At 37.1% G+C, this 12,050-nt stretch overlaps 1 protein-coding gene across 1 annotated transcript in view; it reads left to right on the forward strand.

The window, feature by feature from the left end:
- The first annotated feature begins 307 nt into the window (after window positions 1–307).
- glis3 (GLIS family zinc finger 3) overlaps window positions 308–12,050 on the forward strand; it is a 193,456-nt gene continuing 181,713 nt past the window's right edge. The window contains exon 1 of the mRNA XM_002934174.5: window positions 308–933. The gene's annotated coding sequence lies outside the window, so the exon portion shown is untranslated. The remainder of the gene's footprint in view (window positions 934–12,050) is intronic.

Here is a 12,050-nt window from a genome sequence, read left to right on the forward strand (position 1 = left end):
CACGGGCACTCCACACATTTAGCAGTTGACGCTATGACTAAAGGTTGATGGCAACTGCTGATAAACACTGAGGGGACTCTCGAATTTTTGTGGTGAAACCATGCGTGAAGCTAACTTGCAGCACCAGTATTAAACACTATCCCATTCCGAGACATAAATGGATAATAAGGTGCTGCGCACTTCACATGACAGCACGGCGCGTTGGAGCTAAAGGAAGCGCCTTTCCTGTGTAGAATCACTTAATCGCCCCAACCATTCTAAAGGCAGGGGGGGACACAGAGTGTTGCCATGGGACGTTAGTGCCAGTCGCTGACACAGTGACTAGTGGTGCTGCGAAGTTTCGCTACCCTCCTCCTCCCGCCTCCTTCCCAGGGGTAGGCTTCCTGCTTAGAGGACCTGACACACACCTCCCTCCGCCCCTCTCCCCTGAACAGAGCGCTGCTATCATTGGGTCTCCGTTGAGCAGGCATAGCGCACAGCTCCTGTTAGAGCACACGGGGCGCCTGTCATACGTTCCGCTCCTCATTACAATCTGGGAGCAGCAGCTGCTCCGCGCCGCTACACAAGTCCCAGTGCTGTCCCGGTCCCAGGCAGAGAGCTCACTATGCAGCCTAGGCACGCTTCCCCTACATGAACAGGCTGATAACTAGAGGGGCGCCACTGTATGTGCCTGGCACTCAGCAAGTGGCCTTACAGGTATCTCATAGGGACCACTGGCTGCTGGGCACCACAGGGGGGTGGCACTTACATAGGAGTGCGGGCACTTGCTGTGCTGAAGGCTGGCATCGCTGTCATGTTTGTGTGCTGAGGTGAACAGGAAAAAGCAAACCAGAAGGTGGTCTGTCCATGTGCACTCACGTCGGACTTGTCACTTTCCGGATGGGGAGGATACAGTGTGGCGTTTGTGGTACAGAACCTTCTGCTTACTCGCTGGTATGTTGAATCCAATATATACATACATTTTGTGTTGCATATCTGTGTACAGGTGTGATTTGGAACAAGAAAAGCTACGTTGTACTGTACAAATGCAATACACCATTGAGAAATGGACAAATAGTTCCAGAGTTTTACTGGGTACTCAACTGATGGCATCCTGGCAACTGAAGAAACCATAGGGCAGATATTATAATAGATATCAGGTAGAAGTAGATAGATAGATTATAGATAGATAGCTTGATAGATAGATAGATGGATAATTTTTCTTATATTTATATATAAGAAATGCAGTATATGTTTTATCCCATTTTAGTCAAGGCACTTTTATGTACTCTTGTGATGCCTTTAACTAAATACACAGACACATAGAAAAAAAACAAACAGTAATTTTATGTAGTAATGATGTAATTGGAGCTTTGTTACATTTTCAGAATTTATGTCTACACCAAACTTCAGTCTATCTATCATCTATCTATCTATCTATCTATCTATCTATCTATCTATCATCTATCTATATCATTATCTTATAAATCATCTATCAGTCTGTCTATCTATCTATCTATCATCTATCTATCTATCTATCTATCTATCTATCTATCTATCTATCTGTCTATCATCTGTTCAATTAATGTATTATTTCATCAGTCATTCAGAGATTTAATGTGTATGAAGGGTGCATTGTAAACAGAGTAAAGCCATTAAAATGATGTAAAATGGCATACATTCACAACCATAATGCGTCTGTGTCCAGAATCCTTTGCAATATCTGTCTCTCCTTGTATTTTTGTTTTTATTGGGGTACCTGCCTGGAATTGTATTGACGCAACAAAAGTTAGTGTTCAGGTTAGACAATTTTAGGGATAAAAGTTTAGAAAGAAAATCCATCATATTTCCAAGTGCATAAGTACAAGCTGTTACAGTTAGACTTCTTTATTACTAATAATGGTAACCTAATTAAGTATAAGTAACCAAATTGAGCGTATTTAGTTTATCATATTAGTTTTAAAGCATCTTAAGAAAAACATATCATTTCTGACAAATTATCGTGTAGGTTGTCCTGCATAAAAAAAATGTCCAGGTGGCTTCTAAGGACATTAGTATACACTGGAAAGTATACATTTCTGTTTCTGCTGCCTATGGCTGTTTCATTATATGTACACAATGATAATAAATTATTTTGAGAATTGCAGCATGTAGAGGTAAACTGTGGCAACACAATAAAGCAATAGCATATTTGAAAGTATATAAGTATGAATTTGTAACATGAACAGTATAAAACACTTGAGTATTTGAAAATAAAATTGTTATAAATAATATTATCCAGAAACTTATTATTTAATAATCTCAGAAATACAAAAATTCTTGTTTAAGCAAATATTTTTTGCTTTAATTACTTCTGTAACAATCAATGCATTTTACTTAATGGTTATTGCAGTAACATAAATCTAAATTGCAAAACAAACATATTAGGTTTATTTAATGTTTTTAGTACACTTACGGAAAGGTGATACAAATTATGAAAAAGCCTTCTCCTTCTCTAGAAAACCCTAGGTGTCAGACATTCCCAACAATAGATCCCATACCTTTACACGTACATACAAACACACATATGGATACACAGATGCTGTTTGCATACAGGCTATCATTTAAGAAGACCCTAGGCACAAGTGCTAGAGCACATAGGGGTGAAAAATCGCACCCCTTATTGCTCAGTCCTAGGGTGTTGCTGCACTCTAGCATATGGTGCAGTGAACAGTGGTGGTGAGTTCAAAGCAGCAAGGTTCTATGGGTACAGGGCTTCTTTGCGCACTGCTCATGACAGTCTTCCTAGCTTTCATGTCTGAATGACGTAGGGAGGGCGGATGCCTTCCCTAGCCCTTATGAATACAGTACTGCCAAGCATAGGCAGTGCTGTATTTATGGGGGGAATACAGATCCTTATGCTCCATTCTGGGGCAAGATAGAAAGTGTGAAAAACATGGCGGCTGGCACCTGTTTGCACTTTGTCCTTTATCATTAACTGAGCCTTCTATTGTACATAATATATGCATCCCAGAGACATGATGGATTGCTAGATAGAGATAGATATATAGATGTTTACTTAGATAATGTTATGAAGCTCACATTTGTTCTCACCTTTCCAAGTTCAGTCATATAAATTTTGAGTTGTGCTGACTGTTGTCCCAGGAATCAGCTACAGTGGAGGTTGCTGTGTGTGAAACACTGGCACAGTATAAGCCATGTCAGAAAAAAATTAGGGAAGATTATGTTTGTGTGTGTACTAGAGTTTAATTACTTCAGAAAGAGATTCACAAGATGTATTTTTGTCAGCAAGCCATGAAAACTTTACCAAGTTGTTATTGGTGCCAGATGGCTCTTTTTCTAGGAGACTTTGTGCTGTAGTTGTTCTGCAGTCCCAGAAATTACATGGACTTTTTGAACGCTTTCCAGCGTGGTTTGGAAAGCATGAATCCGCCAATCTCAGAGGGATTGCAGGCATAAGTAATTGTGGTCAGTTTACGTCTTAGTTACTCACATAACTGACAGTCTCCTCTGAGTCGGAGGAATAAGTGTATTTTTGTCTGGCCACTTTGTACCGGTATTTTTCATAATTACTTTGTATGATTTCTGTATGATTTTGTTGTCAAATGGCTTACATCTACCTTGCCTGAGTCTTTTTTCAGGTATTATACTAATATACTAATAACTGCCTGTGAAAGGAGATGATTTCTACCTGTCATTAAGCATATGTGTAGATAACCTAGCTAACCCTACAAAAAAATCATGTCAATTGCAAATAATACTGGATAATTGAGTGTTTAATAGTTTTTCACTTGATTATAAGCATGGCGTTTCACCTTGAAGAAAGAACCCTTATCCAGAAAGTCCAGATTCTCAATAATATTTCACTTTCTAAGCAAACATTCATATACAGGGAGGGGGTCCTTTAACCAGAAAGTTCCAAATTACAGAAAGGCCACTTCCCATAGAGACCATTTTAATCAAGTAATTAAAATTTTAAAAAAATATTTTCCCATTTCTCTGTAATAATAAAACAGTCCCTTGTAATTCATCCCCGTTAACATATAACGTATCCTTATTTGAGGCAGAACAATGCTATTTGGTATAATTAATGTTTAAAGGATTTTTAGCAGGAATGGAGATCCAAATTACAAAATGACCCCTTATCTTGAAAACCCCAGGTCCTGAACATTCTGGATTGCAGGATGTATACAGTACCTGTATATACATATGCATTTATACATATGTACGTGTGTGTGTAAATACTGCCTTTTACCAGTTCTTTCATTTTCTGTCAGTATGGCAATAAAAGCTAATTGTGAGTTCCAGTGCTATGAAATACAAATATCACAGAGCACAACATTTTGGGTAGGATTTGTTATTCTGTAAAATATGATAATTGTTCAGGGGTCTGAATACTTTGTATGGCATTATATGTTACTGTGCTGCTTTTCTTTGTCATTATTTAAGTTGTTTATGCTGACCACATGTTAGAAAGAGGGAGATGAAACAAATGTGTTTACACATCCATTTAGGTTCCCCTGAATTCAGTTGCTGTTTTGGGATGCAAAGTGGACTGTTAACTGAGCACTTTGTTTTGTGAATGCATCATTTTTCCAAATAATTTTTTTAAATGAGGCAAATGTCAATTGCAGAAGACATGGAAAATTGCAGGTCACCACAAAACATGTGGCTTAAACATTATCTGAATACATTATTGACAACTTACAGTGATGCTGGTATACAGAATTCTTTTATGATTTACTGGTCATAAGCAATTTGTCTGCTAATAGAAAAATCGGTCACTGACATAAGTACATGTAAACATTTCCATCTCTATATACAAAAAAAAATATATGACATTATCTGTACTGTTGAGCTCACGAAGTAGTTTTACCTGCTCTTAATTTTTCCCGTTTCGTCACAGAATGTTACACTGTGTAAATAATGCTGTGAATAAGAAGTTGCTTCTAACAAGTGGCCATCTTCTACTAGAGCCAGAAAAGTAAAAACGTACACATGGACAGGTACTACATGGAGTTATAGTAAATGAGGCTCAACACTTTTATTTCAGACTGTGGCTTTGTATCTGCTTAACTTTAATGTAAAATGACTCAAGATTTTTTGACGCAAGATTTTTTGTTTATAATAATTATTTGAGGCATAATTACAGTTCCCTAGATTGTGCCCTTATTAGTGGGTGAACACGCCAAGCCATTAGCTGGTAAATTTGCCAAATCTTATTTGTTGTCATATTACATGTAGGTTACCTAATTTAGTATACCACAGCCATAAGACAGATGACATAGAGACCCTGTTTGAACGCACCCGTAGCCGCTTAAATGCCATCAGTTGCAAGTACTCTGTGACCACACCTTGGCTAGCTGAGCAATTTTCCAATTCATTTAAATGGACCCTAGTTTCAGATTTTGTCTTGTTGTCAGTTAATGGGTTAAAGCCTTAAAAGTAGGAAAAATATTTATATAGGTGTGTTTTGGAATAAAATGGAGCATTTAGGAACCGTGCAAATGTAACTTTGTTACATAAATTGTTATGCTTAAAGGGGAAGTTAATGTTAGACTTACTCTCATGCAGGCTGTGAAGTGTTCAGCTAATTTGATTTTATTTTATATATTTTTTATTTTTATTTCATTTACCTTTTTATTTTGCTTTTCTTTATTGAATATATTATATATATATCTTTATTGAAAATGTATATTTTATCTCCCATTCATCTTTTACCATGCCAGTCAATCCACTGTCTAGTTACTAGGTTAACTGGACCATAGCAGCCATATAACAGCTTTTAAACAAAAAGATTAATAATTGGAAAAAAATCAAATTGTTTTAGAATAACATTATAAAAGCCTTTCTAAAGAAAATCCTATATGATTCTAATGTACGCATAGAAACTAAAGCATGCATATCCCTCTTTAAAGAAAAACTAGAGCTTAAATACCAAATAATGCACATAATGTTGCAAATTATGGTTTGGGGTTGTGCACCAGCCCAAGGCAACCACAGCCCTTTAGCAGGGAAGATCTGTGCCTTAGAAGAGTCCCCATCTTCTTGTCTGCTGATTCCCTGCACATGCTCTGTGCTGCTGGCAGTTACCTGAGCATAGGGACCCACTCACAATATACTGTGTATACTGTATATATACTGAATATTAATGTCACAATATATGGCTGATTAGTAATTACTTCAGACTATTAGTACATGGCAGTTCTAAAGCCAGTGCAATCTAGCATCAGAATTTAATAATCAGCCTTGTAGAACCAAATTATTTGTCAGGGAAACCTCATTTTCTGCTTGATAACCCCTAAACCTAGCTTCCCAACAGCTGCCCAGAGCACAATGAGCATGTGAGTGTCACCGACACTTCTAACAAAATCCAAGATGGGGAGCTCCTGTGACAACTTTGAAGGCCTGGATCATTACTAGTATAGAGATGCTGAACCTTTAGGCTGGTGCAGTAAATTTGTTATATCAAATATGGCATTTCTAGGCACATTCATTTTTGGGGTTTAATTCTCATTTAAAACCAATACTCTTTTATTGTCAGAGCTTGTTTATGTTTGAAGCAGAAATTAAGGGTATTAAAAAAAATGCCTTTATCAACATCACACTGAAAGTTTTATTTATAAAAAGTAGATACAGTGGCTTGCAAAGGTATTCGGCCCCCTTGAACTTTTCCACATTTTGTCACATTACAGCCACAAACATGAATCAATTTTATTGGAATTCCACGTGAAAGACCAATACAAAGTGGTGTACACGTGAGAAGTGGAACGGAAATCATACATGATTCCAAACATTTTTTACAAATAAATAACTGCAAAGTGGGGTGTGCGTAATTATTCAGCCCCCTGAGTCAATACTTTGTAGAACCACCTTTTGCTGCAATTCCAGCTGCCAGTCTTTTAGGGTATGTCTCTACCAGCTTTGCACATCTAGAGACTGAAATCCTTGCCCATTCTTCTTTGCAAAACAGCTCCAGCTCAGTCAGATTAGATGGACAGCGTTTGTGAACAGCAGTTTTCAGATCTTGCCACAGATTCTCGATTTGACTTAGATCTGGACTTTGACTGGGCCATTCTAACACATGGATATGTTTTGTTTTAAACCATTCCATTGTTGCCCTGGCTTTATGTTTAGGGTCGTTGTCCTGCTGGAAGGTGAACCTCCGCCCCAGTCTCAAGTCTTTTGCAGACTCCAAGAGGTTTTCTTCCAAGATTGCCCTGTATTTGGCTCCATCCATCTTCCCATCAACTCTGACCAGCTTCCCTGTCCCTGCTGAAGAGAAGCACCCCCAGAGCATGATGCTGCCACCACCATATTTGACAGTGGGGATGGTGTGTTCAGAGTGATGTGCAGTGTTAGTTTTCCGCCACACATAGCGTTTTGCATTTTGGCCAAAAAGTTCAATTTTGGTCTCATCTGACCAGAGCACCTTCTTCCACATGTTTGCTGTGTCCCCCACATGGCTTGTGGCAAACTGCAAATGGGACTTCTTATGGTTTTCTGTTAACAATGGCTTTCTTCTTGCCACTCTTCCATAAAGGCCAACTTTGTGCAGTGCACGACTAATAGTTGTCCTATGGACAGATTCCCCCACCTGAGCTGTAGATCGCTGCAGCTCGTCCAGAGTCACCATGGGCCTCTTGGCTGCATTTCTGATCAGCGCTCTCCTTGTTCGGCCTGTGAGTTTAGGTGGACGGCCTTATCTTGGTAGGTTTACAGTTGTGCCATACTCCTTCCATTTCTGAATGATCGCTTGAACAGTGCTCCGTGGGATGTTCAAGGCTTAAGATGTATTCAATTCAAAATTCTGCAATCATAGTTACATAGTTAATCAAGTTACTTTTCTTCTTAGCATTCTGCTGCTCTTCAGGCAGGAGTCAGAATCAGATTTGACTCACAGGTAACTAGAAAAACAGCTAGCTCTAACACATTGTCTTGGCAGAGTATACACACCCTTCATGTATTAGATCGCACATCAATAAATTTGACCTAACTGCTACTTAAAATCTGACTCTTGACTGCTGCCTCCTAGAGACAGACAGACTGCCGACCAGAGAATACTGAAGAGAAACTTGTTTATTTTATTGTTTCTACCATTTCTGAAATAAACAGGTTACTCTTTAGTATTCCCTCTGTGCCTCTTCGTGCTAGAGCTAACTAGCTCAGAATAACCAACACAAAGCCTGAATGTAGATAGACAGATTGTATATTCAATAGTACTGAATTTTTAATATAAATATATTTAGAATGTTTTTGCAATAGTTCCCCTTCAAGAAGGTCACGAAGGTTAACTAACTCATGTAATCATTATTTTGTTAACTGAGATGCATCACAGTGAGCATTCAGCAGTACAGTATATTTTTATTTATCTCATAGTGGATTGCTGATCTTCATTGAAATGGACCAGTTCCCGTGCACAGTTCAATTTTTAATACAGGTAATGGACCCCTTATCTGGAAACCCATTATCCAGGAATTACAGAGACACCATCTCCCATAGACTCCATTTGAATCAAATAATTCACATTTTTAAAAATGGTTTCCTTTTTCTCTGTTATAATTAAACAGTACCTTGTACTTGATCCCATCTAAGATATAATTAATCCTTATTGGAGTCAAAACAATCCTATTGGGTTTAATTACTGATTAAATAATTTTATTAGCAGATTTAAGGTAGGAGATCCAAATTATGGAAAGATCCCTTATCCCCAGGTCCCAAGCATTCTGGATAACGGGTCCCATACCTGTATTAAAAAAAATGACATAAAGTGATGTGAAAATTAAACATGGGAAATTGTATAGGTAAAGAAGGAAATAAATCTTGGACATAATGCATGAGGATTCCTCAAAACTTTTTTTACAAGCTACATATTACATAGCAACAGCTGTAAATTTTGCCATCGTCTGATAGTGACCCATCAGATGTCTACTTTCATTAGACCAGGAAAATGTAGCTTGCTGTGGTTTACTGTACCAGTTAAACCTTTGCCCTAGTTATTATAGTCAAACTGAATAATAAAACAGACTATATAATGATAACAGACTGATAATATAACAGACTAATATTATTTTGTAGCTTCCTCCACACTTGTATTGGCCATTGTGTTACTTTGTGTTACTTTGATTTGATCACAACTAGACATTTAGATGGTGGCAGAGAGAAATGTTAAAGCAGTTTACCTTTAAAACATGGCATTTCTAGCCATATTCATTTTGGGAGTTTAATTCTCTCTTATAACCTATACACTATTATTGTCATAACTTGTTTATGTTTGAAGCAAAAATTAAGAATATTTAAAAAAAGAATGCCATTATCAACATCACAGAAAAAGTTTTATATGTAAAAAAACAGATATATAAAGTTCTTTAAATTCTTCTACAACAGAAATAAAGATATTTTCCAAGTGCTTTCTATTTTTTATTTTTGAAAGTTATTCTAAAATTAAAGTTTAAACTTAAAAGTGGTGGTATACACCTAAAAGCAATGAACACTATAAATAGGAATTGTGTAGAAATTACGTTCTGCCTACAAAAATCTATATTTTACCATTTGTTTGCAATTCTAAAGCATTCATTTGAAAGTTGGGATATTTTCACTGAACTTAACCCCCTTAACCCCACTACCTTTATAAATAGGGCAATAGAGCTCATAATCTACCTTTAAACATGTTAATTCAAAGGTAGATAATGAGCTCTAAACAAATTTCCCTGTTTTAAAGGAAGGGTTGTTAGGTTCAGTGACAATAGCTCAACATCTCCCATGGCTATGTAGCAGCATTTTAGCAGCTCATTATCAGGGGCTTCTCAGTGGCTGGTAATTCATTTTTCAGCTCCTTTGAGGTTTGTGGGACGAAAGTAACAGGAAGTGCTAAAGTAAAACTGGCTTCATATTCTTGTTTAGTGCCAGAAATAGCAATAACCATCAATATGTCTTAATTAAAACAATAGACAAATAGAATGTTCAGCACATGCCATATTTATTGAAAAGGAGTGTTTACTGTCTCTTTAATGGTTCTCTCTCTGGTGTGTCAGTCTGACAGTTTAGTAATCCAGGTGCAGACTCTAAACTTACAATTTGCTGCATTAGTTAATGCATTTCTTTGTTGTATCAACTGTAACTATTGTATCAGATGTATTTAATGAAACTCAGGGATTATGCTCAGCAGAGCCAAAGATAACAAATGTATCAAGTAATGTGTCAAAATAGAATAGTTTACAGTGTTGGTGACCCCACTCACAAAGCTGCCCCAAGAAGACCATGAGAAGGTAAAAAATGAAACATTAAACTTCAATATCAATATGTATTTGTAAGGCGAGCAACCCTTTTAAGTGTTTTGTTTGTGTGTATGTGGTACAGTATGTACTAATGCAGGACTACAGCACGCATCACTACTAGCTAACTAACATAGGTTGTAAATTGTTCCAGTGCAGTTGGCACTAGAAACCAATCAGCAACTAGTCTTGATTAGCAGAACCAGGCCACATAGTTTTGCTCCATCCACATGGCACATGTTTTCCTCTCTCCCCCAGATTCTTGGTGTGAAGCATGTGTCTCTTCTGTCTATCCCTTTGATGATCAGTCTACTGCAAATAAAAATCATTATTGGTTGCAATGGGTAATTGCACCAGTTCAATTTAACTCTGTGTCTCTAATTATGAATTTTTTTATTTGCCATTCCATATTTAACTCTGATCGTAGATTTTAATATTTGCTATTACACATCTAACACTAAAAAGTACAACGTAATGTATTTGTAGATGAGCTTAATGGTTTCAGGCATACATGAAGTCATGTTTGCATAAGCACAATATCATTTTAAAGATCAGTGCATAGGAAAATGGCACTCAACTAACATAAACCACTAATCTAAAGCTTTTATAAATTATTAACACATGAATAATAGAATCCCAGTTCTGCACTGAAGTCATCCACAGGTTAAATGTAAATGCAATATCATCAAACTGAAAGAAAATCACAATGGCAGCAAAAAAAATCTAAATGACTGACACACACAGAAAACAAATATTTCTCAATGTATTTTTGGCTTTTGTCTGGTGAATTGGCAGTTACATTTACAGGTGTTTAATTAGCTGGGTGATAAATGAACATTAAATAGTGTTAAATTGTCCTTTCAAACACTTGTAGAAATCTCTCAGTGCTTCTTGTGTATATAACTTTTGTATGACCTGACTCATTTAGGATTTGATATAATGTTACACAAATAAAAAGAACATCTCTCCCTATGAAAGAGCTCACTGCATAGTTTAACCTTATCTTTTTTACTTGTCTACCACAGCATGATGCGTGTGCCAGATATGAGTTATAGAACTGCACAGGTGAACATTTATCACCCTTAGGCTTATCTCACCTAAGCAACGTTTATGAAGAAATGTTGCATAAAATTAGAGCAAATTTCTAATAATATTTCTAAGAATTTGTCTATTCTTGTGGTGCCTTGTCAATCTGTCAGCAAGGCAGCAATATAGTTAACACTTGCCTTGAAAAGGTAGTAAGGATAGGGTTCCCTTTGCATGTAAGCACACACCAATGTCCTAACTGCCTGCTGCCCCTTATATTTCAGGAGCAAGTTGAAATTTAAAAAAAATTCACAAACCTTTGTGCCTTCAGTATATGGTGCAAATTTTTGCACTGAATTGCTTTGGGTTCCATTTGTCTGGAATTACGGGAAAAATATTGCATTATGGGTAAACAAAACATAAAAATAGATATTTTGTACTTTGCAGTAATTTTGTTATCCCTTTTATTTTTGTGGTCAGATGTAGTCTGTATAAATGATTTTAATATAACTTGGCCCACTCTCCAGAGGGCTCAGAGGAGCAGGGGGCTCCTGGGCTTACCAAGTATTATAGGTCCCAATGATTTCTGGTGGCAGCCCTGGCTAAAGGCATTGGTTTCTGGCTCCCCCTACATACAGTTATAAGTGAGTTTTACTGTTTTTCCTCTTGGTAAAGTAGCAAATATGTAGATGGAAAAAAATAACATGCTATCAAAAGCAGATTCACTGTCATGGCAAGATACTTGGCTGTAGTGTGATGAATTATGCAAGG

This window comes from Xenopus tropicalis, chromosome 1, assembly GCF_000004195.4.
Source record: "Xenopus tropicalis strain Nigerian chromosome 1, UCB_Xtro_10.0, whole genome shotgun sequence".
NCBI lineage: Eukaryota > Metazoa > Chordata > Amphibia > Anura > Pipidae > Xenopus > Xenopus tropicalis.